At 35.8% G+C, this 26,830-nt stretch overlaps 1 pseudogene across 1 annotated transcript; it reads right to left on the reverse strand.

Moving 5' to 3' along the window:
* Positions 1-454: 454 nt before the first annotated feature.
* LOC145798790 (granule-bound starch synthase 1, chloroplastic/amyloplastic-like) lies at positions 455-5,343 on the reverse strand (annotated as a pseudogene). Its single transcript, XR_014340425.1, has 8 exons — positions 5,258-5,343; positions 4,908-5,035; positions 2,747-2,827; positions 2,519-2,617; positions 2,314-2,403; positions 1,715-1,778; positions 1,376-1,620; positions 455-744 (listed from the first exon to the last, which is right to left on the reverse strand). The product of XR_014340425.1 is annotated as a granule-bound starch synthase 1, chloroplastic/amyloplastic-like (transcript).
* Between the last annotated feature and the right edge of the window lie 21,487 nt (positions 5,344-26,830).

Here is a 26,830-nt window from a genome sequence, read left to right on the forward strand (position 1 = left end):
TTCTGGGTGCTCCAAATTTTACAAGCACCCACGAGCACGATTTCCAAAGATCCTGATAGCATGATTTTTTATTTAATTTTTTTTTAAAAGTTAGAGAGCCTAATAGAATGATACAGCTCCTTCTTCCAAATTACATAGAAAAGGCTAAGAACATGTTCAAGAATAGTTTCTACTCCTTGAATACACATTAATACACATTAGCCATTAGATGAAGATCATGGACATCGTAGTGGTGCCGTGTCTACTCGTATGGTCCATATTAAGGACATACTGAAATATCATAAACATGGATGCTAAATGGGGCAATGTACCGTAAGATTTTATTTATTGTTAATACCATCTGATGAAAGAAATCTATACAAAAACAAACAAATAAATAACAATATCAAGTAGGAAGTGGAAAAGAGCTCATTAAAAAAATAAATATAGAAAGAATTATTAGTCAATTGTAATATGTATGTTAAATACCTACATTACATTACCACTACCAATTAGACATAAGCATAGTAAGATCTCATTAAAAAAGTAACAATTCATATCAGAATTAGAAGAACTATTAAAAAATTTCATCCATAAATTCCTAAGAGGAAAACCAAAATAGAGAATAAATATCTATTGTCTATATATTTTCTTTTGACTTGATAGTTTTTTCATCATTCATAATGTAAACCTTTCATAATTTGTTGCTTCAAACTTTGCTCGTGCAACAACCTGCCTCCCATCTGCTGCTAATCCAGCAACTGTCTGTAATCAATGGTAAATTGCAAAGGAGAGCTTAGAATTATGATGAGAGTTGAATATTGTCAAATTCATATATGAAGTAAATGGGAACGTGATTCTCTGTAGATATTTCAATGTAAAAAAAATCACATAATGCATGTAATATGAATAAAACACTGGACAACAAAGAGCAGGCAAAGCTACAATATATACTATAACTTACCTACAGATGCATGAAATTATGATATGTTGCTCCATAAAAAATTATACCGTTTAAAACAGCATGAACACCATGAAGGCCAATCAAAGATGTTTGCACAGCAAGACTAATAATGATGATAATAACAACAAATAGCAGTAAGTATTAATTAATAAATAAATGGAGCAATAAGCAATGTTCATCAATCATCTTTTAGCAAATAAAGACGTTTTCAAAAAGCGTCTTTTTTGGACTGTGATGTTTGGAAAAAAAGTGATATTCTATGGGTTTGAGTGGCAGAGGTTTGTTTTTTTTTTCTTTTTTGTAACTCATTAATTAACTGGTAGAGTTAAGCATCAGCGAAGGCACGGGTCTTGGAAAACGAGAAATAAAGACGTTTTCAAAAAGCGTCTTTTTTTAAGCGCCGTGACATTGAATTTTTCTTGTAGTGTATACCGGTCTTACGAATGATGTTATCCAATTCCACACCCTTATCTATGCCAGAAACAAGTTCCTGGGCATAGTATGGGGTCACTGTTACGACCCTGTCTGATTCTAATATTCCACCCTTCATCCAGTTAATTTTCCTTCCCTTGGCAGGCTTGTCATAGCTGCAACATGCGAAGACTTGTACTTGGTCTTCAGATAACATGGAAGAAGAGCAGTGTGCCAATCATTGGCAATGAAGACAACATCCTCCCCTGCATTTGTACGAGACAGATATGTTACACCATTTATAATAGAATGCAAAATAAATAGATAAATAAAGGTACAAACTTTGAGAATGGAACATACCATAAGGTCCAGAGAAATATTTATTGTTGTTTAGATTCAAAATCCTTGGTGCCTCCAAAGCAGCCTGAGTTCAACATAATAAATGAATGCCAGCTATATACTATGTAAGCAATAGTGTAGAACTGCATACATGATTAGGCGTAGGCTAACAAAAATCTTGAGTAGGCAGTAAGAGGAAATAAAACAATGATATACCACAGGTGGTCATTATGTAAAACAAACAAGAACATGGATGATTGACTCGTGTTGAATGCAAAACCATGTAAATTTGGAGCACAATGCCAACCTTTTGCCTTAACCGCCCATTGACCGATTACTTCTCTAATATATAATGAGCAATGATATACAAAAATATATATATATATATATATTTTCCTACCAAGCACTGTGGTTTATAATTTCAAAAAATTTCACTGCCACAGCATTTTTAGTGAGTTTTCAGTATAAAATTTCTGCTTGACAATCATTTTCCATATATAATATAGTAGGAAGTTACGACAAAACAACTGCACTTTTTTATTTTGAATCAAGTGTTCAAAGAATGAAAATCATTCATGGAATTACGGGCTTGAAACTACAGGTTGCATCAAATAACTTACTTGGCACAATATACTGAATCGAATTTGGTTGTCCTGGTAATCCTCCCATGTCTTAGGCCCATAGATCTTAGATCCAGTTTTACCCCAAACCTTTGAAAGTTAAGAAATTCAAGCATCAGAACTAAGATCAAGTTGACTATTACAGCTAAAGTATATATAGTTCACCCCTAAATACGAGAACAGTTGATTGAGGACAGAAATAAACCTTTTCCAGGAACATTGGGTGATCCACAAAAACGCGATCAACTCCACGTTTGTAGCAGTGGAAGAAGCGAACTGTCTCTATTCGGTCTCCAATTTTTATCTGCAATATAGAAACTTATCTTTGAAGAAACTAATCCCAAGAATCATTCGCTAGACTAGTATATAGTAAAACCTAACCTTGCATTGAAATGGTTGGAATTTGGCAAAACAAGCACAAAATAGAATTTACCTGAAGAAGAACATGAATATCCCATGCATCTTTGTACTAGTCGTAACGTGGGGAAACTGTCATAACACGATGCCCATTGCCCTAGATGATGATTTGGCATAGAAATCAGATCAGTTAAAAATTCATCATCCTAAATGTTTTACCAATTTACTACAAAACTACCAAGAAGATTGATCTATTATTTTGTCCTGCATTGACTTCTTTAATGAATCTGGAGCCAATGTGGAGAATTTTTTTACCATTTTAGTAGTCAGAGAGAAGGGCAAGGGAGCTTTCTGTACTAGGAGGCTCTATTTAATGACAAAACAAAAGACTAATACACATCATGGAGAATATGCAAAATGCTCACCATACAAAGAAAGTGGCAATGCATAGGTTTATCAGTTAGTCTACTTAAAAGTAAAAATCCCTATTCTTTACAAAATTTATCATACAACAGAGCACTGTGCTCTGCTTCTGCGCACTACAAACTTTGTTCAGAAAAATTAAAATTAGCAGTAATTACAGCACTATTAGTTGCTCTTTTACTCAGATAATTTTATATGCTTTAAATGAGACTAGAATGTAAATAACAATCAGTTTATAAGATGATTGGGAACAACCACCAACAAAATAATAATCGGTCTCTCTGAAAGGTAAACTAGTAGTTACATCAGATTCTCCTATCATAATCATTTTATGTATTCTTGTTTTCATATGATAGGCTAATTTTACTGACTTAAAAATTTTCTGGCCATGGGCTGTTAGAGTTGTCATGGGTTGTAATATGAGTCAACCCATGTTGTTGGATCTCCAAACATGTTTTTTAGTTAGTTTTAGAAGCGAAAGTCTAATTTTCAAATTTTGAAGTCAAGTGCCCTTTCGGAATTAGGAATTCTTTTTTAAAAAAGTAATATAATACTTATAATTCAACGAAGAACATGCTTCAGAGCTTTTTGGAGCTTCTTTGGGATTGTGTGATGCATTCCTAATGCTAGGCGTGATGCCTAAGGGACTCTAGGTGGGATGCCTTTCATCTTCTTTTTCTTAATTTTCTGCAGTTTAAGCACTTTTAATGATAGCCTTCCAGCTCCACCTTTTGTTAGCCATAAAAACCCTAAAACCTTTCTCTCACCAAGCTTTCAACCACAAAACTAAGTATTATCGCCCCAAAAACCTACTTCATGGTTGTCCCACACTACATTTGGCTAACTATTTCTCTTTATTCATCCTACGTCACATCACATGTGAGCTTATGGAAGATAGTCCTGCCACCTGTATCTCAAGTAAAGAAAAGAACCATGCATGATGCACCACCATAACCTTGTGTGAGTTTATGCAAATAAGCTTCATCCACATTTTAATTGTGCATCATGGAAGGGATGGGTATAGGAGCATAAAGCTAAGAAAACTGCTCTAACTAGAAATTCATTTCATCATAATTTTCCTTATGACAGTCACAATTTCATTATACATCTTTAATCATGTCAATATTGAATATTGTATATTCATCCAGTACTTCTTCCTTTTCTAAGGGCTACTATTTTATATTCAATAAACCCAATATATGCTTTCTAAGTCAACAAAGACAAAAACAACATGAATTATACATAGCAATATATCCACTCCACAAACAAGTGCTCCATGCTTACACGTAACAATATAAACTCCATAGCAGATTATGCTCGTGGGCAGCAATCTAGACTCGGCCAATTTCCAGCACAAACTATATTCCAATTACCTTTGATGTAAAAATTAAATGGATATACCATGATAACTATGCATTTATCTTCACTTTTCTAGTGAAAATCTTAGCAGTGAATTTGTCATTAGTATTTTGTATTTCAAACTGGAGAAATAAGAGAATGCAAACAAAATATTACGATAACTTGTATTTTTACAAATATTACCTAAAAATTCGAAGACGACTGAGAAAAAAATCACAAAAGCTAGACTTGCCAAGAAAAGTCCCAAATTTCCAGAAAGTAGACTAGATATTAGAGGTGTACAGCCCATAAAAAATTCACAAAGCATAAGACCACATAAGCTTTAAATTCAGCAAATTTTCACATTCAAGACCGAGTTGAAAATAAGAAAAACAAAAAACAAAGCAATTAATAAAGTTCAATATGACACAGTACTCGAGCAACAACACAAGAAACGATTAGAGTAGAGGAGACACCTTAGGTGGCTTGAAAGGGTAATCTGGAGGAAAATGGATGGTAACTAGAAAAACCCCACCAGCATAAGGACTGTCAGGTGGACCCATAATTGTTGCCTGCCAGTGAAACATGTCTTCAGCAACAGGACCTGAAACAAATACAAAATAAAGCAAAATCATCAACAAAAGAAAAAAAGAACTGCACAAAAAGTGAAGGACAAAACGTGGGGAAACTGTCACTGAGACCGATCTGAATCTCTGTGAATGATAAGCACTTAGAGATGAATTGAGAGAGATGTTTTCATTACAGCACTGGAATAGGCTTCGAAATGAAGAGTTTCAGAGAGAGACAGAGAAACGATGGAGCTCACCTTAGTAGACGATGGTGCAGATGGTGATTTGGATCTTCGAAATCGAAATTGCTCTGAGGTGATATCACTGAGACCGATCTAAATCTCTGCGAATGATAAGCGTTTAGAGAGGGTTGCGAGAGAGAGAGAGAGAGAGAGAGAGAGAGAGAGAGAGCTTACCTACCTCGTCGGTGCAGATGGTGGTGGCGGTGGAGCTTCGAAATCGAAATCGAAATCGAAATCGAAATCAGAGATTCAGATGAAATCGAAATCAGAGAAGGCGCAAGGATTCAAAATAAGAGAACTTCGAAATCAAAATCAAAACCGATCCGTTGATTTCTGTTGGAAGGGATTAGGGCATCTGTTTAGAGAGAGAGAGAGAGAGAGCGTGAACGATAGACTGAGATTAGGGCATCCTCCTGATAAGTGAACGAGTGTATTTACCAGCTCGCCACAGAGAGGACATTCGAAGACGTTTTTCAACGCCTTCAAATAGTTAAACGGTGCCGTTTTAATATTGAACAAAAACGACGGTTAAAAAACGCCGTTAAATAGTATAAAATGTGGCGTTTCATAAAACGCCGTTAAATAAACGTCGTCAAAACCTATAATTCCTGTAGTGTAATTTTACTTCTTGAGTTCTGATCTATTATATATATATATATATATTCTGAGAAAGATCAAAATCATTCATTCTTATAGATAAATAAAAGTCATACAAAACGTGAACAAAGTCAACCCCTATTTGGCTTTGTCATGAGTGATCTGTTATATTTAAGAAATTTGAATTATTGTTTCACAACTCTTGTGTGGCTAAAATTCATCGTCCACTTTCGTCATTCTTCTTAAGCCGATTTCATCGCTTTTGCATGCGACTAAAAAAAAAAATAGTTGTAATGAGAAATTTGTTTAAATTTTGTTGAAAGTGACGTCATTTGAGATTTTTGATTTTTTATTATATGAGTGTACCTTGAAAGATAATTTGAAGGAAAAAAAAATAGGATGTATTGAGAGTAACTTATAATTTTAAATAATTTAATAAGATATATTGAGAAATTAAATGTGTTTAATGACTTTTTAGGTGTAAATAGAATCCCCCTTACCTATATTCGTTGATTAGAAAGAAAGAAAAAAAAAAGCCGAGCTTTGCCCTAGAGCAAGAAAAGCCACAGACGTACACGTAAAAAAATGATTGAAATTCAAAAAGGGAAAAATTGATTTTCTCACAATTTTCATCCTCACAAACATTGAAGGTAAGCAAGAAAAGCTAGACACTGGCATAAAGAAGGAGAAATTTGAAACCTAAGAGGATTTGGATTGTTTTAAATAAGTGTATTTTTTTAATTTTTTATAAAAAAAATATATATAGAAAAATAGAAAAAATGAATAGAAAAGTAGAGATGAAATATTGATTGTATGTATGTATATATATTTTTTTAGTGCATGCCAAAAACAGTGTACTTTTTGACTTTTTTTGGGATTGTTTGGGTGTTCTAAATAAGTACACTTTTTAACTTTTTGGACTAAAAAATAAAATAAAAAATATGATTGTTTGGGATAATTTTTTGTCTTTTTACGAAAAAAATTGTATTAAAATATTATAGAAAATAACAAAATTATAAAATTACCCCCATGTCCTAAACTAGTGTAATTGTGCTGACTTCCTCTCTCCTTTCATTTTTTTAAAATTTTTTTTATTGTAAGTGTGGCTTACATTGTGCCACGTTTTGCACTTTTATGAGAAATTGTGGCTACTGCGGCAATGGCTGCACAGCCTGACCTGTTTTGAATTTTTTTTTTTTTTTTGGGACATATTTCCCGTCAAAAAATATGTGAATAGTATAATTTTTTTTACTTTTTAAAGAACTTTTTGACTTTTTTATATCATGTCAAACCAGTCCTAAATATTATTCATCTTCTAACAATTTTCATCTATCACAAACCAGTCCTAAAGAACTTTTTGACTTTTTTATATCATGTCAAATCAGTTAAACCACTCCACATCAGCAAAAGTGGGCTCCACCAAACAAGCAAAAAAAAAATAAAAATAAAAAATTTTCTTAAAAGTGTTTTCTGAAAATGTAACGCCCTCAAAAAAATGATAACATAAACCCAACAAATAAGACATGCATTGATATTCAAAAGTTTCACATTCTTTCATTTCTCAGAGTTTCATTGCAAAAAGTATTACATGTTAACAATAAAAGCAAATGCCCTACAGGCTTACAGCTTTCCAAGTTAACACTTGGTTACAACAAAAGAGTACTAACTCATACACATTAAGCCCTTGGCTTGTATTTACATGTAATACATCAAAAAGTAAAACAACATCATTATGTCCGCCTCAAGCCTCCCAAGCTATGTCCTTGGAGGTGGCATGCTTCCTGCACCTGAAAATGATATTCCCATATAGGGTGAGCCACAGCCCAGTAGAAATACACTAAACCAACCATGAACAATGACTAAAATATTAGCAATTGATAGATGGTTAACACAGATACTTCCACATAAATTACATATTTATGTCATACGACTTATGAGTCCAAGTCTCCTTTCATTTTCCCTTTTTCAACAGATAAGCATGCTAGCTCTATCATCATTTCTACAGATATGTATAAAAACTATATCCCACATTCAGATAAGCGTATAAGCTATATCCACATTCTACAACAGATATGTATAACAACAATATCCACAGATAAGCATATAAGCTATATCCACACATCACAAAGATAAGCATATAAGCTCTATCTTCACTTCTCTAGACAAGCATATGAGCTGTATCTACGGAGTTCATCCCCTATCTTCTCCCATCACTATCCGGTTTAGAGGTACATCCCCTATCTTCCCCTAAACCGCGGAGTACATCCCCTTTCTCCTCCTCTACACATAACGTATACAAACACAATGGTTCTATATACAATCACTCAATACATATAGTTAATGTATTCTATCAACCGTCAAGTTCCATGACACACTTCATTGATTAGTTTCAGTTTGCCTAATCATCATGCATTGTCTACAACAATCACGACTATCCTCCACCGATAGCCCAAAGTAGATATTTCTAAACAGAAAATAAATGCACAATGGATATTCAATCAACATTTCATTTCCCCATTCTTTTCAATTAATTATCCCAATTAATTAAACAATGTAATTAGGTCAATTCCCATAATTAACATTTCAACCCTTAGGTTCCATTTTCATCAATGATTTAACATTCATTCCATTTCTCTATGCCAAACATGCATATAGGTTTATTATGAATAAAACCCCAACTTTTGTAAAATTGCACAAAAGCCCCAAACTCTCACCAAATTACCAAACCAAGCCCAACATCTCAAAATACCAAAATTTAAAGACAAAATCCATAGAGAGGAGTAGGATATCCCTACCTCAAACCCGGAGCCTCAAAGGAGATGAAGATCAAAACCAAAATGCTCCAAACCTCGAAATTTTCAGATCAAAAGGAAGCTCTCGACGATCAACACAACTTTTGTGAAGACAAAAGGTGAGTAAACGATCCTTACTAGATCAAATCTAAGAGAGAAAGGCCGCTTTAGAGTGAGAAGCTCTGAAAATGGCTTTTTGGAAAAGTAAGAGAGAGAAGAGAAAGCAAAAAGTGATTTGAAAAGGCACAAATTCGGGACTTTAACCCAGTCTCCCGCTCGAGCGTAAAACACCCCGCTCGAGCGGCCACTCACAGACTTACGCTCGAGCGGCCAACCTCCTGCTCGAGCGCAGAATGCACTCGCTCAGCACTTTTGCAGAACCAGACCTCCGCTCGAGCTCCCAACCCTACGCTCGAGCGTACAACACTGCACAACAAATACTGGATGGGTGTATTCCCCGCTCGAGCGCCAACATCTCCGCTCGAGCGTACGGGCCAAAAATCTGGGCAACTAGTTTTGGTTTCTAAACTCAACCAACCTGAAACAAACCCACCCAACACATTCCATAACTCAAATATGAAGTAAAGAGGATGCAAACAAAATAATAAACCATAACTAACATCTACGGAAACAAGTCCGGATCACTATTCAACAAGGGTAAAACCCGGAATCGCTATAACCTCCCCCCCTTAAAGAATTTCGTCCCCGAAATTAAGCACAAGTTTCCAAAACAAATTTTTCCTTCGTTTTAAACAATGTTATATTTTAACATTCACAATTCGACCCATTACCGGTTACCCCATCCCTTCAACAAGAGACATTTCACAATATGTAAACAACATATGTACTTTCAACATGCATCCACATTATGCATTATCTTCTCAATTTCAACAATATATTCAACATATACCATGTTACAATCAACTTCCATATGAGGCAAGTTCTCAAAACATACTTCCAATAAACCAAACATTTTTAATGTTTCACAACTTAAGACATATATAAAAGCTCTTAAGTTCAACAAAATGCAAAATTTAAATACAAGATCACATATCAACAAACAAGTCCGGATATTTCTCTCGAACTTCCAACTCACGTTCCCAAGTGGCTTCCTCCACTCCGTGATGTTTCCACAAGACTTTCACCAAAGGAATGGTCTTGCCACGCAGGACCTGATCCCGCCTATCTAAGACCCGAACCGGTCTCTCCTCATACGAGGCATCCTCATCTACCTCTAAATCAGTCCAATCCAACACATGTGAAGGATCTGGCTCATACTTCCGAAGCATACTCACATGAAACACGTCATGCACCCCGGACAACTGCGGCGGTAAGGCTAACCGATAAGCAACCTCGCCAATCCTCTCAAGGATCTCAAAAGGACCAATAAACCGAGGGGATAACTTCCCACTCTTCCCAAATCTCATCAAACCTCGCCTAGGTGATATCTTCAGAAAGACATGATCACCTACCTCAAACGCCAAAGGCCTCCTCCTACGGTCAGCATAAGATTTCTGCCGACTCTGGGCTGTAACAAGCCTCCTACGGATAAGTTCAACTTTCTCCGTCGTCTCCCTAACCAACTCCGGACCCAACAAAGGTGCATCACCCACCTCGGCCCAACAAACTGGAGACCTACACGGTCGGCCATACAAGGCCTCGAACGGTGCCATACCGATGCTAGACTGAAAACTGTTATTGTAGGCAAACTCTACCAAGGGTAAGTGCCTCTCCCACGTCCCACTGAAGTCCAGGACACAACCCCGAAGCATATCCTCGAGGATCTGAATAGTACGCTCGGACTGCCCGTCAGTCTGAGGATGATAAGCCGTACTAAAGGTCAACTTAGTGCCCAAGGCACTCTGCAAACTCTGCCACAACCTAGCAGTAAAACGAGGATCTCTATCTGAGACGATCGTCACTGGGACCCCGTGCAATCTCACTACGTCCCGAATATACAGGTCGGCAAGATGATCCACCGAATCTCTCACGCGCATAGGAATGAAATGCGCCGACTTAGTCAACCGGTCTACAACCACCCAAATAGCATCACTACCCCGCTGAGTCCTCGGAAGACCTACAACGAAGTCCATAGTGATATGCTCCCACTTCCACTCGGCAATAGGCAAGGGTTGCAACAAACCCGCTGGCCTCTGATGCTCGGCCTTCACTTGCTGGCAAGTAAGGCACTTCGATACGAAAACCGCCACATCTCTCTTCATACCCCGCCACCAAAACTGGCGACCCAAATCCTGATACATCTTAGTACCTCCCGGATGCACCGCAAGACGCGAATGGTGAAACTCTCGGAGTACCTCCTCTCGGCAAGACTCAGGTACAAACAAACGGTCTCGGTATCTCACACTCAGGTCGGGATACACCGTCAAACCCTTCTCAACTTTCCCACTGGAGATCTTCTCTCGGAGGGACTCTACATCAAGGTCACCTCTCTGTGCCTCTAACACTCTAATCACAAGTGTAGGTTGCGCAACAACCGAAAACAAGGCCGCAGCCTCAACAGATTCGCCCAGTAGCAAATCAAACTCGCCAAGTGCTCCCAACATCTCCCATTCCCGGATGGCTATACAAGCTACATCACTAATGGTCTTCCTACTAAGGGCATCGGCCACAACATTGGCCTTTCCCGGATGATAATGCAACTCAAAATCATAATCCTCGATGAACTCCAACCATCTCCTCTGCCTCAAATTCAAGTCTCTCTGGGTAAACAGATACTTCAAACTCTTGTGGTCCGAGAACACCTCGAACTTCTCACCATAAAGGTAGTGCCTCCAGATTTTCAAGGCAAAGATCACAGCCGCTAACTCTAGATCGTGAGTAGGGTAATTCTTTTCGTGTATTTTCAACTGACGTGAGCCATAAGCTACTACTTTCCCCTCTTGCATCAACACACAACCCAAACCCTCTCGTGAGGCATCACAATAAACCGCATAACCCAACCCTCTCTCTGGAATAATTAACACCGGAGCGGTGGTTAATCTAATTTTTAGCTCTTGGAACGACTTTTCACAAGTCTCACTCCACACAAACTTGACTCCCTTCCGAGTCAGTCTAGTCAACGGTGACGCTAGCCTGGAGAACTCTTTCACAAACCGACGGTAATACCCAGCTAATCCCAGAAAACTGCGAATCACGAACACGCTCTTAGGCTGTGCCCAATCTTGCACTGCCTCAACCTTGGATGTATCAACAGACACCCCTTCCCCGGATACCACGTGGCCGAAGAATTTAACTTCCCTCAGCCAGAACTCACACTTCCCAAACTTGGCATACAGCCTATGGGCTCTAAGTAACTCAAGCACCACTCTCAAGTGTTCCTCGTGCTCCTCCTCTGAAGGCGAATAAATAAGAATGTCGTCCACGAAGACGACCACAAATCGGTCTAAGAACTCCCGGAAAATCCGGTTCATCAAGTCCATAAAGACTGCCGGTGCATTGGTAAGCCCGAATGGCATCACCAGAAACTCATAATGGCCATACCGCGTGCAGAATGCCGTCTTCAGAATATCCTCTTCCCTGACCCTCAACTGGTGGTAACCCGATCTCAAATCTATCTTAGAGAAACAACGGGAACCCTTCAACTGGTCAAACAAATCATCGATACGGGGCATAGGGTACTTATTCTTAACCGTAGCCCGATTCAACTTCCGGTAGTCAATACACAATCTCAAGGCACCATCTTTCTTTTTAACAAAGAGGGCCGGCGCTCCCCACGGTGAAACACTAGGGCGAACAAAACCCTTATCTAGCAATTCCTGGAGCTGAACTTTCAACTCAACCAACTCTGCTGGAGCAAAACGGTAAGGTGCCATAGAAATCGGCGCCGTGCCGGGCACTAAATCAATAGAAAACTCTATCTCTCGGTGAGGTGGCAAACTAACAAGATCTTCGGGAAAAACATCCGAATACTCACAAACCACCCTCGGTAACACAACTTGGGTCTCATTACACTCACTACTCTCAAAGCTAGCAAGTAAACCACTAAGCTCACTTCGCCCTCGCGAATCATACCCCGGTGGCAAAACACTACCAACCCGGTCTCCCAAGAAATGGAACCACTCCCCGCTCAAGGTACACAATGTAACCCTCTGGCGGTAGCAATCAATAACAGCCCGGTATGACGATAACCAGTCCATACCCAAAATAACATCAAAACCCTTCATGGGCATGACAACAAACGGAAAAGGAAGCCTATAGTCGGCGACCTCTATATCACAACCTCTAACACCCTGTTTCAGAATCAACTCACCACCCAAAGGCGATACCACACAAATAGGAGATGCTAACTGTGCTAACTCCAATTCCAAAACAGATGCAAATGCAGCAGATACAAAAGAATGAGATGCACCCGTGTCTATCAACACATTAGCAACTGAGTTGCAAAACAGAAAAGTACCTCTCACTACTGATGGAGCTGGTACTAAATCCTGCGCGGTAACAGCATACACGCGCCCCGTAGGCCCCTGGTCTACCTGCTCACCTCTCGGAGCAAAAGACTGCTGCACTGACTGGGATGACGAAGCTCCCGGATTGGCCCTCGAGGCCTGCACAGACTGAGCTGGCTGAAAACCCTACGTCTGCCTAGAACCAGACGCTCCAGAAGTGGCACTCAACTGTGGGCAAAACCTCTTCAGGTGCCCAGGCTGTCCACACTGATAACAAGACAAGGGCTGCCCCCTGCCCAAACTCTGACTCTGCGGTCTAGCTGAAGAAGAAGCAGCTCTCTGACCCCCACCCTTCTGTGGGCAAACAGAAACCTTGTGACCCGGCTGGCCACACTTGTAACAGGTGAAATCTCCCTGACCACCTCTCCCGGAGCCTGCACTCGGCACTGGGAAGGTCGATCTAGCAACACCACCCTGCGACTGCTGAGGGTTAGAACCCCTCTGCCTCCTGCCATCACTCTGACTATCCTGGCTCCTCTTGGAGCCTCTCTGCCCCTCATCCTCCTCCTGCATCATGAGCTCCATATGAGCTGCAGCATCTACCAGGTGTCTATACTCTCGGATATAAGACCCTCCAACTCTCAACTTGAGGCCCCGCCTCAACTTCCGCTCAAACTCATAGCAACGGCGTTCCTCAGACGCCACCAGTTCAGGTGCAAACCTGGACAGACTGGTAAAAGTAGCCTCAAACTCGGCCACTGACAAGCCTTGCTGATTAAGCCGGCTAAACTGCTCCCTCAGCTTCTCCCTAGCTGCTGCTGATAAAAACCTCTCCTGAAAAGCATTCATAAACGCCTCCCAAGTACCACCAACACGAGCTTTCTCGTACTTCCACCATTGACCCGCATCTCCCTTCAGTTGGAAGGATGCCAAGGTCACTTTCAGTGCTCCGTCCTCGATGCCAAGCATCTCAAACGTCTTCGTTGTCTGTTCGAGCCATTCATCTGCCTTAAGCGGCTCTTTAGGATCCCCGATAAACTCGTCCGGATTACACCGAAAGAACTCCCTCTTCAAGAAGGAAGGCCCTGTCTCAGCTGCCTGATTCCCAGCTCTAAGAATACCCAAAGCTCCTGCTAACTCTCTGGCCAAGGCACCCATAGCCTGCTGACCCACTGGCTCGGCCACATTGGCCTGACCAACTCCCTCCTGCACTGCCGGAACCTCCTCCGGTAACGGTACTTCCTGCCTCGCAGGTCTACCACGCCTAGCACCCCTTCCTCGTCCTGACATCCTAATAAAGGCAACACAGAACGTTAACACATTCATAAGTGTGCCAAAACTAAACACTCACGTCCTAATGCATGGACAACTGTAATTCACTCCACATAAGCACATAAACACATAAGCACTTACGAATTTCATTTCCGGATAATGATAGTCCCGAGGCGTTACTAGAGTTCCAGTTAGAAACAGCATTGATCAAGTGCCTTTCCAACAAGACTCCCAGAAACTCAAGGATCCAATCAACATCCTAGAAATTAAATCCCATACCCACATAGTCACATAAGCATGTTAGCATTTAAGCACATAGCATATGATACTACATCTAAGTCTCTATCAAGCGAGACAAACCCATTGTGATACTAATCACTTCCCACGTACCCAAAGTATTCGAACCCGGTACGCTCTGATACCAAGTTGTAACGCCCTCAAAAAAATGATAACATAAACCCAACAAATAAGACATGCATTGATATTCAAAAGTTTCACATTCTTTCATTTCTCAGAGTTTCATTGCAAAAAGTATTACATGTTAACAATAAAAGCAAATGCCCTACAGGCTTACAGCTTTCCAAGTTAACACTTGGTTACAACAAAAGAGTACTAACTCATACACATTAAGCCCTTGGCTTGTATTTACATGTAATACATCAAAAAGTAAATCAACATCATTATGTCCGCCTCAAGCCTCCCAAGCTATGTCCTTGGAGGTGGCATGCTTCCTGCACCTGAAAATGATATTCCCATATAGGGTGAGCCACAGCCCAGTAGAAATACACTAAACCAACCATGAACAATGACTAAAATATTAGCAATTGATAGATGGTTAACACAGATACTTCCACATAAATTACATATTTATGTCATACGACTTATGAGTCCAAGTCTCCTTTCATTTTCCCTTTTTCAACAGATAAGCATGCTAGCTCTATCATCATTTCTACAGATATGTATAAAAACTATATCCCACATTCAGATAAGCATATAAGCTATATCCACATTCTACAACAGATATGTATAACAACAATATCCACAGATAAGCATATAAGCTATATCCACACATCACAAAGATAAGCATATAAGCTCTATCTTCACTTCTCTAGACAAGCATATGAGCTGTATCTACGGAGTTCATCCCCTATCTTCTCCCATCACTATCCGGTTTAGAGGTACATCCCCTATCTTCCCCTAAACCGCGGAGTACATCCCCTTTCTCCTCCTCTACACATAACGTATACAAACACAATGGTTCTATATACAATCACTCAATACATATAGTTAATGTATTCTATCAACCGTCAAGTTCCATGACACACTTCATTGATTAGTTTCAGTTTGCCTAATCATCATGCATTGTCTACAACAATCACGACTATCCTCCACCGATAGCCCAAAGCAGATATTTCTAAACAGAAAATAAATGCACAATGGATATTCAATCAACATTTCATTTCCCCATTCTTTTCAATTAATTATCCCAATTAATTAAACAATGTAATTAGGTCAATTCCCATAATTAACATTTCAACCCTTAGGTTCCATTTTCATCAATGATTTAACATTCATTCCATTTCTCTATGCCAAACATGCATATAGGTTTATTATGAATAAAACCCCAACTTTTGTAAAATTACACAAAAGCCCCAAACTCTCACCAAATTACCAAACCAAGCCCAACATCTCAAAATACCAAAATTTAAAGACAAAATCCATAGAGAGGAGTAGGATATCCCTACCTCAAACCTGGAGCCTCAAAGGAGATGAAGATCAAAACCAAAATGCTCCAAACCTCGAAATTTTCAGATCAAAAGGAAGCTCTCGACGATCAACACAACTTTTGTGAAGACAAAAGGTGAGTAAACGATCCTTACTAGATCAAATCTAAGAGAGAAAGGCCGCTTTAGAGTGAGAAGCTCTGAAAATGGCTTTTTGGAAAAGTAAGAGAGAGAAGAGAAAGCAAAAAGTGATTTGAAAAGGCACAAATTCGGGACTTTAACCCAGTCTTCCGCTCGAGCGTAAAACACCCCGCTCGAGCGGCCACTCACAGACTTACGCTCGAGCGGCCAACCTCCCGCTCGAGCGCAGAATGCACTCGCTCAGCACTTTTGTAGAACCAGACCTCCGCTCGAGCTCCCAACCCTACGCTCGAGCGTACAACACTGCACAACAAATACTGGATGGGTGTATTCCCCGCTCGAGCGCCAACATCTCCGCTCGAGCGTACGGGCCAAAAATCTGGGCAACTAGTTTTGGTTTCTAAACTCAACCAACCTGAAACAAACCCACCCAACACATTCCATAACTCAAATATGAAGTAAAGAGGATGCAAACAAAATAATAAACCATAACTAACATCTACGGAAACAAGTCCGGATCACTATTCAACAAGGGTAAAACCCGGAATCGCTATAGAAAATCAAAACCAAACAAGTTGATTAATTTTTCAAAACTACGTTTCATTTTTTTAGAAGATCAATTGTCAAAATTAATAAATTTAAAAGAATACAAAAAAAAAAATTCATGTTAAAGGGACTAATATTTTGGGACAATAAAAAATAAAATAAGGAACTAATATTTTAGAATGAATTGAGTAATTTATTTTAGATCTCTAACGTTTCTTTTTTGTAGGAAGTTGGAATTGGTGAGCTAATCATAGAGCCCACCTCTATGATTCAAACTATTCACCTTTTAGCATTTGTTAAATATAATATTTATAAAAAAAATTTAAAATAATCGAATATTGATAGATATATTTGTATTACAAAAATGAATAATTATTATTAAAATTATAATTATCATACATTTTTTAAAAAATAAATATAATTTAAACATATAACCATCAATGCACGATTAATTTTTTACATAAATTTTCTATGAGCATTACTATTCAAATCCAAAAATTAGACTCATTTTTTAAGACTAATAAGGTGATAATTAATTAAGATATTTAAAACAATACTCTCCCATATCTTTCTCAACTATGAACTAATCATATGACTTGTGATTAGATTATTTACATATGAATGGTAAACAAGTTATTTACATAAAACCAGTTAAACCACTCCTCTTCTTCTGCCTTCCCTTCTATATCCATTCACTCAACCTCCATTGTAACTTCACACTTTCTCCCTAAACACAGTAACTCCAAAACCCATGGCAGAACGCAAGGCCGATCAAATCAAAGAACGTTTATAATGATCAAATCAGTGAAGTCTTGCAAATTTATCATTGACTTATGCAGCTCAAATTGAAGAACCTATGGCCACCAATGCAAAATTATCTTCAGGTTTAGAATCTCATCCAATGATTATCACAACTACAATTGCAAATGGGAAATTCAGTTTTGATAGGCAGTGTTTAATAAATTACTTATCTCGTTTCAAGATAATAAAATTTTTTTTGAATAATTTAACTTTTTATGATAATATAATTATTACACTTTAAAAATATTATTTTTTTTTAAATTTCCCTTTAATAGTACATTTTTTTGGAGTATATCAACTATTATAATCATACTTTTTGTATTGTTAATAAATTTTAAAAAGGGGCAAAATAAGAAATTCAAATTAATTTAGTCCTTAATTTTCGGAAATAGACTAATATTTTGAGAAAATATAAAATGGAATACGCGACTAATCAACTTGTTTGGTTTTAGTTTCTAAAAACAATTTTCAAAAAAAATTTACTTTTTTTTTAATTTTTTGTATGTTTTTTAATTTTTTTGTTTTCAATGATTTTTTTTAATATTTTAAGCAAAATTTGTACACCTAGCATAAATACACTTATAAAGTATAATATTTGTGAAAAAAATATTTAAAAAATTCACTAAATACCAAAAATATAAAAAAAAATACGAAAATTTAATACATTTTTCGTATTTTTGTGTATTTATTAATTTTTTAAAATATTTTTTTACAAATATTTTACTATTTGGATAGGTGCATCTAAAAAATAAAAATAAAAATCATTAAACATTTAAAAAATATTCACTGAAAAAAAAAAACATGCACACACACACAAAATACATATAACCAAAACCAATTTTTTTTCACATAACCATCAATATTCTATCAATTTTTTACATAAATTTTTCATGAGCATTGTTATTCAAATCCAAAAATTAGACTCATTTTTCACGCCTAATGATTTGATAATTAGTTAAAATATTTAAAACAAACACTCTCTTATTTCTTTCTTAATTATCAACTAAACATATGACTTTTGAGATTAGATTATTCAAAAATAAGTGGTAAACCAGTTATTTACGGAAAATCAGTTAAACCACTCCTCTTCTTCCGATTTCCCTTCTTTGTCCAATCACTCAACATCCATTGTAACTTCACACTTTCTCCCTAAACACACTAACTTCAAAACCCATGGCAGAACGCAAGGCCGATCAAATCAAAGAACGTTTATAATGATCAATCAATGAATTCATGTAAATTTATCATTGATTTATGCAGTTCAAATTGAAGAATCTATGGCCACCGTTGCAACAATATCTTCAGGTTTAGAATCTCATCCAATGATTTCCACAACAGAACTGATTGAGAGCTCTAGATAATAGAGCTAATAGCTCTAATGAGGTGGAAATGTAAAAAAAAAAAAAAAAAAAAAAAAAAAAAAAAAAAAAAAGAAAAAGAAAAAGAAAAGATTTGGTCAAAACCTCTTCATAATAAAATTTTAATGTATTGAGGACAAGCACAAAATGTTTTTTTATGAAAAATCCAACAAATATCACTATTATCAAAATATTAAACTTTAAAATAATATAACTTTTGATGTAGATGTCGATTTTTAATAAAATTAATATTTTTAGAATTCTCTTATCAAGATCAATCAAATAAGATCTATGTTGCCAATGAAATTTTTTATAAAAAAAAAATTTTACCGTTGAAATTGATGTAAATAGTAATACTAACATGTTAATCTGTTTGACAGTAACATGTTACTCTGGTTCACAGTAATACGTTACTCTGACAATATTGTCCAAGAAAGAAAAAAAAAATTTACTTTGTCTTTTCTCAATTATGTGTTTTCTCCTTAGTGGATTTATAAATAAAAATAAATTAGGTTGTCATTTTCACCAAACAAAAGTCTAATGGAGGCCCCTCCCAAAAAAAACAAAAACAAAAGAGACACCCATCACATCATGGGAGAGTCACCTCATTAGTGTTCCAAGCATTTTTCTTATCATAATTACAATTGCAAATGGGAAATTCAGTTGTGATTGACAGTGTTTAATAAATTACAACCTTCATTTTAAAATTATATTTTTTTTGAATAATTTAACTTTTTATGGTAATATAATTATTATACTTTAAAAATATTACTTTTCTTAAATTACCTTTTGATAGTACATTTTTTAGAGAATATTAACTGTCATAATTGTACTTTTTGTATTGTTAATTAATTTAAAAGAATAGCAAAATAGGAAATGCAAATTAGTTTAGTCCTTAATTTTTGGAAAGAGGCTAATATTTTAAAACAATGAAAAATAGAATAAGAAACTAATCAGCATGCTTAGTTTTGGTTTCCAAAAAAATAATGTGCTGAAGCTAAACACTCACGTCCTAATGCAATGGACAACAATAATTCATTCCACGTAAGCACATAATCACATAAGCACCTACGAATTTCATTCCCGAATGATGATAGTCCCAATGTGTTACTATAGTTCCGGTTGGAAGCAGCAGTGATCAAGTGCCTTTCCAACAAGACTACTAGAAACTCAAGGGTCCAATCATCATCCCAGAAACTACATTCCATACCCACATAATCACATAAACATGTTATCACATAAGCATATAACGTTACACTAAGTCTCTATCAAACGAGACGAACCCATTGTGATACTAATCACTTCCCACGTACCCAAAGTATTCAAACCCGGTACGCTCTGATACCAAGTTGTAACGCCCTCAAAAATATACCCATTATATATATCATTGACATGCATTATTTAAAGAAAACACTTTAATAATTCATTATAATATCCATCAGAGTCTTACTAAACAAAAGCATTACATGTAACATCAAAGTAAATGCCCTACCGGCTTACATCTTTCCAAGCCAACACTTGGTCACAAAGTATGAGTTCTAACTCAAATATAAATAAAGCCCTAGGCTTGAGTGTTTACATGTACTAACAATGAAAAACAAATAACTAAAAATAGTCTTCAAAATCCAAGTCCTTCCAAGCTAAGTCCTTGGAGGTAGCTTATCACCTGAACCTGAAAATGATGTTCCCATAAAGGGTGAGCCACAGCCCAGTAGAAATATACTAAACCACATATAAGCAATGAATAAAGCAATAACATTCAACAGATGGTTAACCAAGATAATCAATTACTTCATTTTACAGTCTCATGACACTATTGTCTAAGACACGTTTTACTTTCCAATTTTATCAACATGGCTCAGAACCTGGCCAAACTTACAACAGTGAATTACATATATCAAATTCACATCCTTCCAATATCAACAAACAAATGAGACTCAAGCTCAAATCAAAACACTTCATAGTTCCAGATTGATACACATTTTAGTGCTGTATCAATAAAACACTTCTATATAAATAAGCACACATAAAAGTGATGCTAATGGAGTCCATCCCCTATCTCCTCCCAAACAAAATCCGGTTTAGAGGTCCATCCCCTATCTTCCCCTAAACCGTGGACTACATCCCCTATCTCCTCCCACACAAAACAATGTATGCAAATGCAATGCTCAATCAATACACGTATTTTCTGTATCAATGCAATAGTCAAAATTAATGACTTAACCAATGTGATTAGTTTCAGTTATTCCTAATCCACATGCAATGTCTACAACAATCACGACTATCCTTCACCGATAGCCCAAAACAGTTATTTCTAAACTGAAAATAACTATGACAACAATTCAATAGACAAATGATTCAAATTATCCAACTACGCCATTTAATCAATGAATTCCCCAATTCCATGAATTTAACCATCTTTTCCCAATTCCATGAATTTAATTATACAAATTAATTTAATAATACAACTAGGGTTTTTCCCAAAATTTACCAAAGTATCCCCAACATATCAAAATACCAAAGCTTAGAACAAAACCTATAAAATGGAGTAGGAAATCCCTACCTCGAAGAAATAGCCCCAAAAGAGAAGATGGAGATGAAAGCCCAAACTCCAAAGTGCTCCAAACTACCAACAATTCAGATTAAATGGAAGCCCTCGACCCACTCTATCTTTTTAATAAAGGATCTAAGGTAGAAACTCACTCTAAGTAGATCAATCCTAAGAGAGAAGGTGTGTAGAGGGAGAGAGAACTCGTACCTAGGCTTTTGGAATCTGAAAGGGAATGAAAAACTGATCTGAAACACGTTGCTGCCTAATTAAACCTGACCGGCTCGCTCGAGCGAAGACTTGGTCGCTCGAGCGACCAGACACAGAAAAGCTACGCTCGAGCCAAGAAAACCTTGCTCGAGCCAACAATCCAAAAGCTCGCTCGAGCGAAAGAAAACTCGATCGAGCGAAGAACTTAAACCCTCAGGTCTGTAACCAGATACACGCTCGAGCGAAGGAACTATTGCTCGAGCGAAGAACAAACTAACTCGCTCGAGCGAAGAAAAACTCGCTCGAGCCAAGAATGCACAGCTACAGGTCCAAGTCAGACGCAACCTCTCGCTCGAGCTACCAAACCCCGGCTCGAGCGAAGAACCAAAAATAACAGCTCGCTCGAGCGATAAACTCCTAGCTCGAGCGAAGATCCAAAATTCTGGACAGCAACACTTGGTTTCGAAACCCAACCAACCTGAAACAAACCTGCCCAACACATCCTATAAGTCCAAATGAGCAAATAAGGGACAACAACAACAATTATACAATGACAGAATCTACGGAACCTAAGTCCGGATACAATAATCAAATGGGAGAAGACCGGGGTCGCTATAATATTTAAAACAAATGCTCTCTCATATCTTTCCTAATTATCAACTAATCATATGATTTGTGAGATTAGATTATTCACAGATGAGTCGTAAACCAGTTATTTAAGAAAACCAGTTAAACTACTCATCTTCTTCTGATTTCCTTTCTTTTTCAAGCCTAAGCCTAAGCCTAAGCCTAAGCCTAAGCCTAATGATGTGAAAATTAATTAAGATATTTAAAACAAATACTCTCTCATATCTTTCCTCATTTTCAACTAATCATATGACTTGTGAGATTAGATTATTCACAGTTAAGCCTAAACCAGTTATTTACGAAAACCAGTTAAACTACTCCTCTTCTTCTGATTTCCTTCTTTTTCAAGCCTAAGCCTAAGCCTAATGATGTGAAAATTAATTAAGATATTTAAAACAAATACTCTCTAATATCTTTACTCATTTTCAACTAATCATATGACTTGTGATATTAAATTATTCACAGATAAACCATAAACCAATTATTTATGAAAACCAGTTAAATCACTCATCTTCTTCTGATATCCTTCCTTTGTCCAATCACTCAACCACCATAGTAACTTCACACTTTCCCTAAACACAGTAACTCCAAAACCCATGGCAGAACGCAAGGCCGATCAAATCAAAGGACGTTTATAATGGTCAACTCGTGAATTCTTGTAAATTTATCATTGACTTATGCACTTCAAATTGAAGAATCTATGGCCCACCACTGCAGCAATATCTTCAAGTTTCGAATCTCATCCAATGATTATCACAATTACAATTGCAAATAGGAAATTCAGTTCTGATTGGCCGTGTTTAATAAATTACTCATTCTGTTCCAAATTAATAATTCTTTTTAAATAATTTAACGGTAATATAATTATGACATATTAAAAATATTAATTTTCTTAAATTATCATTTGAGAGTATATATATATATATATATTTTTTGAGAATATCAACTGTCATAATTATACTTTTTATATTTTTAATAAATTTAAAAGAAGAGCAAAATAGGAAATTCATATTAGTTTAGTTCTTAATTTTTAGAAAGGCTAATATTTTGAGACAATAAAAAATAGAATAAGGGACTAATTTTTAGATAGGTGTGACATTACGTTACGTTTATATAGGTGTCACATTACGTTATGTTTATATAAGTGTCACGTCACGTTACGTTTATGTAGGATCTTGTGGAATACATTCTTATCTAAATAGGACTTGAGACTCTGTAAGAAATTACACAGGATTTAGCCTGCCATAAGTGTCTGAAAAAAGACTTATAAATAAGTCTCCCTAAAAAGTATAATATTTGTTAAAAAAAATTTACAAAATTTACTAAACACAAAAATACAAAAAATTATTAAAATTCAGTACATTTTTCATATTTTTATATATTTATTAAGTTTTTTAAAATATTTTTTTACAAATATTTTACTATCTAGATAGATGCATCTAAAAAAATAATAAAAATGTTTTAAAAATATTCATTACAAAAAAAAAAAAAAAAAAAAAAAAAAAAAAATTGATTTTCAAAAAACTAAATTTAGTAAACTGAAACCAATCCTACGGAATATTTTGAGACAAAGGGAGAAATTTTTTTTTATATATTTTTTTTTAGGCATCTTTGTTGGTGTTCAGTGAGGAACCCAATTCAAACTTCTGCGGCTTGCCTAGAGGATGTGAAATCTTCCATTGCTGAGAGAATAGCTGCAATTCAGTAAACCATCCTCCATTTTTGCTGGTTGAGATTAGAAAATGGAAGTCCAACAATTATCAAATCAGAACATTACCTACAAATGAAGACACATTTCATGTCTCAGGCAAACCAGCCCCTGAAGCCAAAAACCATTAGTCAATTTCACGTCTCAGGTAATTAAGACCTCGACCTCGACCTCGAAGAGCTTCGCAGAAAGAGATAGAGTTAGGTTTTTTTTCCTTGTTAAATGGATTGATATGCAATAATCCAATGCGGGAAGAAGAAGAAGCAGAAGCAGAGAGAGAGAGAGAGAGAGAGAGAGAGAGAGAGAGAGAGAGAGAGGGGAACTGGTTTGGAGAATGTTATTGTGAGGCCCAATTTTCTTACGTGGCAATTTTGGGTTGGCTGTCCGTAAAATATTAGTTCACGGGACAGCCGGGTATAATGTGAACAGAGTGATGCTAAGGATGTAGTGACTGGGCACCCCAGCACTCCCATGCCAGTGGCTGAAGTTCAAAAAATAAAAGAAAATAAAAGAACTATTTTTCAATCAATCAGTAAGGACCCCAACACTCTCACTGGGAGTCCAATGCATTTTTCAATGTGAACTCCTTATTCAGTGGGTGTTTGGCGACTTGTTAAATTAATAGACAAAGTGAACTATTTTTGATTATTTTAATAAGTTAAAATTTTTGTATTTGAAAAGATAGTTGAGTTTTTTTGTAGTTGAATGTGATATTTGTGAGAGACAAAGTGAAATGATTATGAGTTTGATATGATATTTTATTTTATTGGCTATTTTAGCCTATTTTGTCTTTTTGTAAATTTTAGTCCAAAAAGCTAAAAAATAGCTTTTGCCAAACACTGCCTAATTTAAACTTCTTTTTTGATTAAAATAGTCATAAAAAAATGTCATATTCAAATCATAATTATTTTATTTTTTTCTTTTATACAAGTTAAAAAGTCAAAAAGTTTATCTTAAACGAGACTTTTTAATTCCAAACTAAAATAGCTAAAAAATCAAAAAATCAACTCACATTCCAAACAAAACCTAAGTTTTATAGAACTATTCGTCTAAACTTTTTGAAATTAAATGAGGACTATTTATTTTTTGTTTTTATTTACTTGTCTCATATCATATTTATTATATAAAATAGGGTTTCAAGGTTTTCTTTGATTAAATATTTTTTTTAATGATGATGATTTTATTTATTTATTTATTATTTTTTATTTTTTTATGCAAGCAAAATCTAGTAGCATTTTTGTAAACACTTGACAATACCAAAGAAAACACTATATGCATAATCTTTTGACCACAAACATATTTTTAATTCGAGATTCTAGTAGACTACATTCGTCTAATCGTCTTATTTTTATTTTTTTATTTTTCTAGGTTACTTGTAGAATTAAATATAGTAAAAGATTTTTGTCTAAATTCTTCTAAATAAACAACGCCTCTATTTTCTCGTATTGTTAAATTCTCAAGATTTTTTTCGATTTGGAGTTTTAAATGCTGTAGATGTTGAGGCAGAGAGCCACCTAAGTGGTAGTCCTTTTAGCAATGAGGGATGAGGAATGGATGGTCTCAAGTATTATCCTAGACAGAATTAAGTTCTCCAGCAACTTAAATATGGTTTTTTAGGAACATTTAAATATAGATCTTCAAGATCTATTTATATATTTTAATTAATGATTTAATTTTTAATTGTACATCAAAGTATAGTCCTTACCTTTTCTCCTTTTCTCTTCTTTTCATTTCTGCTTTCTTTCTCTCCTTTGCTTCACCCTTCTTCATCTTCTTTTCTTTACAAACTCGATGGCATATATATAGCAAAACATGAATAGCGAAAATACTATTCCTACTACCATTTCATTTGCCATATTCACAGTTGACACTATTTCATCACTATTCCATCTATCACATTTATCGTGGTTAGTCACAAATTTCACAACACTCCTCTTGGATGACTATACACTAAAAATATGTCTCATTAAAAACTTGTCAAGGAAAAATCCGGTGGGATAAAACCCTTAGGCGAAAGGAAAAGAATACGATATTCTTGTGTTCCATAAAGTGATATTGGATACGTTCAGATTGTCTCATTAAAATCTTACTAAAGAAAACCTTAGTTAAAGAGGAAAAAGAATACAATCATTAATATGAGGACTCCTCTTCTGCATAATTGATTTTTGAGTCGACGCATTCCAATGAGATGCACTAGTTTCTTGAATGTTATCGAGAGTAGTATCTTTGTGAATAAAATTGCCAGATTTTCAGTGGGTGTTCGGCCACTTGTTATTTTAATAGGTTATTTTAGTTTTTAGTTATTTTAATAAGTTAAAATTTTTGTATTCAAAAAGATAGTTTTTTTTATAGTTAGATGTGATGTTTGTGAGAGACAAAGTGAAGTGATTATGAGTTTGATCTGATATTTTATTTTATTGGCTATTTTAGCTTATTTTGTCTTTTTGTAAATTTTAGTCCAAAAAGCTAAAAAATAGCTTTTGCCAAACACTGCCTAATTTAAACTTTTTTTTATTTATTAAAATAGTCATAAAAAATGTCATATTCAAATCATAATTATTTTATTTTTTTCTTTTACACAAGTTTAAAAGTCAAAAGATTTATCTTAAACGAGATTTTTTAATCCCACACTAAAATAGCTAATAAATCAAAAAATCAAATCACATTCCAAACAAAACCTAAGTTTTATAGAACTATTCGTCTAAACTTTTTGAAATTAATTGAGGACTATTTATTTTTTGTTTTTATTTACTTGTCTCATATCATCTATACTATATATTAAGCAAAAGGGAGTTTCTAACCCCCAAGGCTTATGGAAGCTCCAATATGCCAATCCTAATTTTCTAATTTTTTGTTTT

This window comes from Camellia sinensis, chromosome 9 (assembly GCF_055761805.1).
Source record: "Camellia sinensis isolate YWXY chromosome 9, ASM5576180v1, whole genome shotgun sequence".
NCBI lineage: Eukaryota > Viridiplantae > Streptophyta > Magnoliopsida > Ericales > Theaceae > Camellia > Camellia sinensis.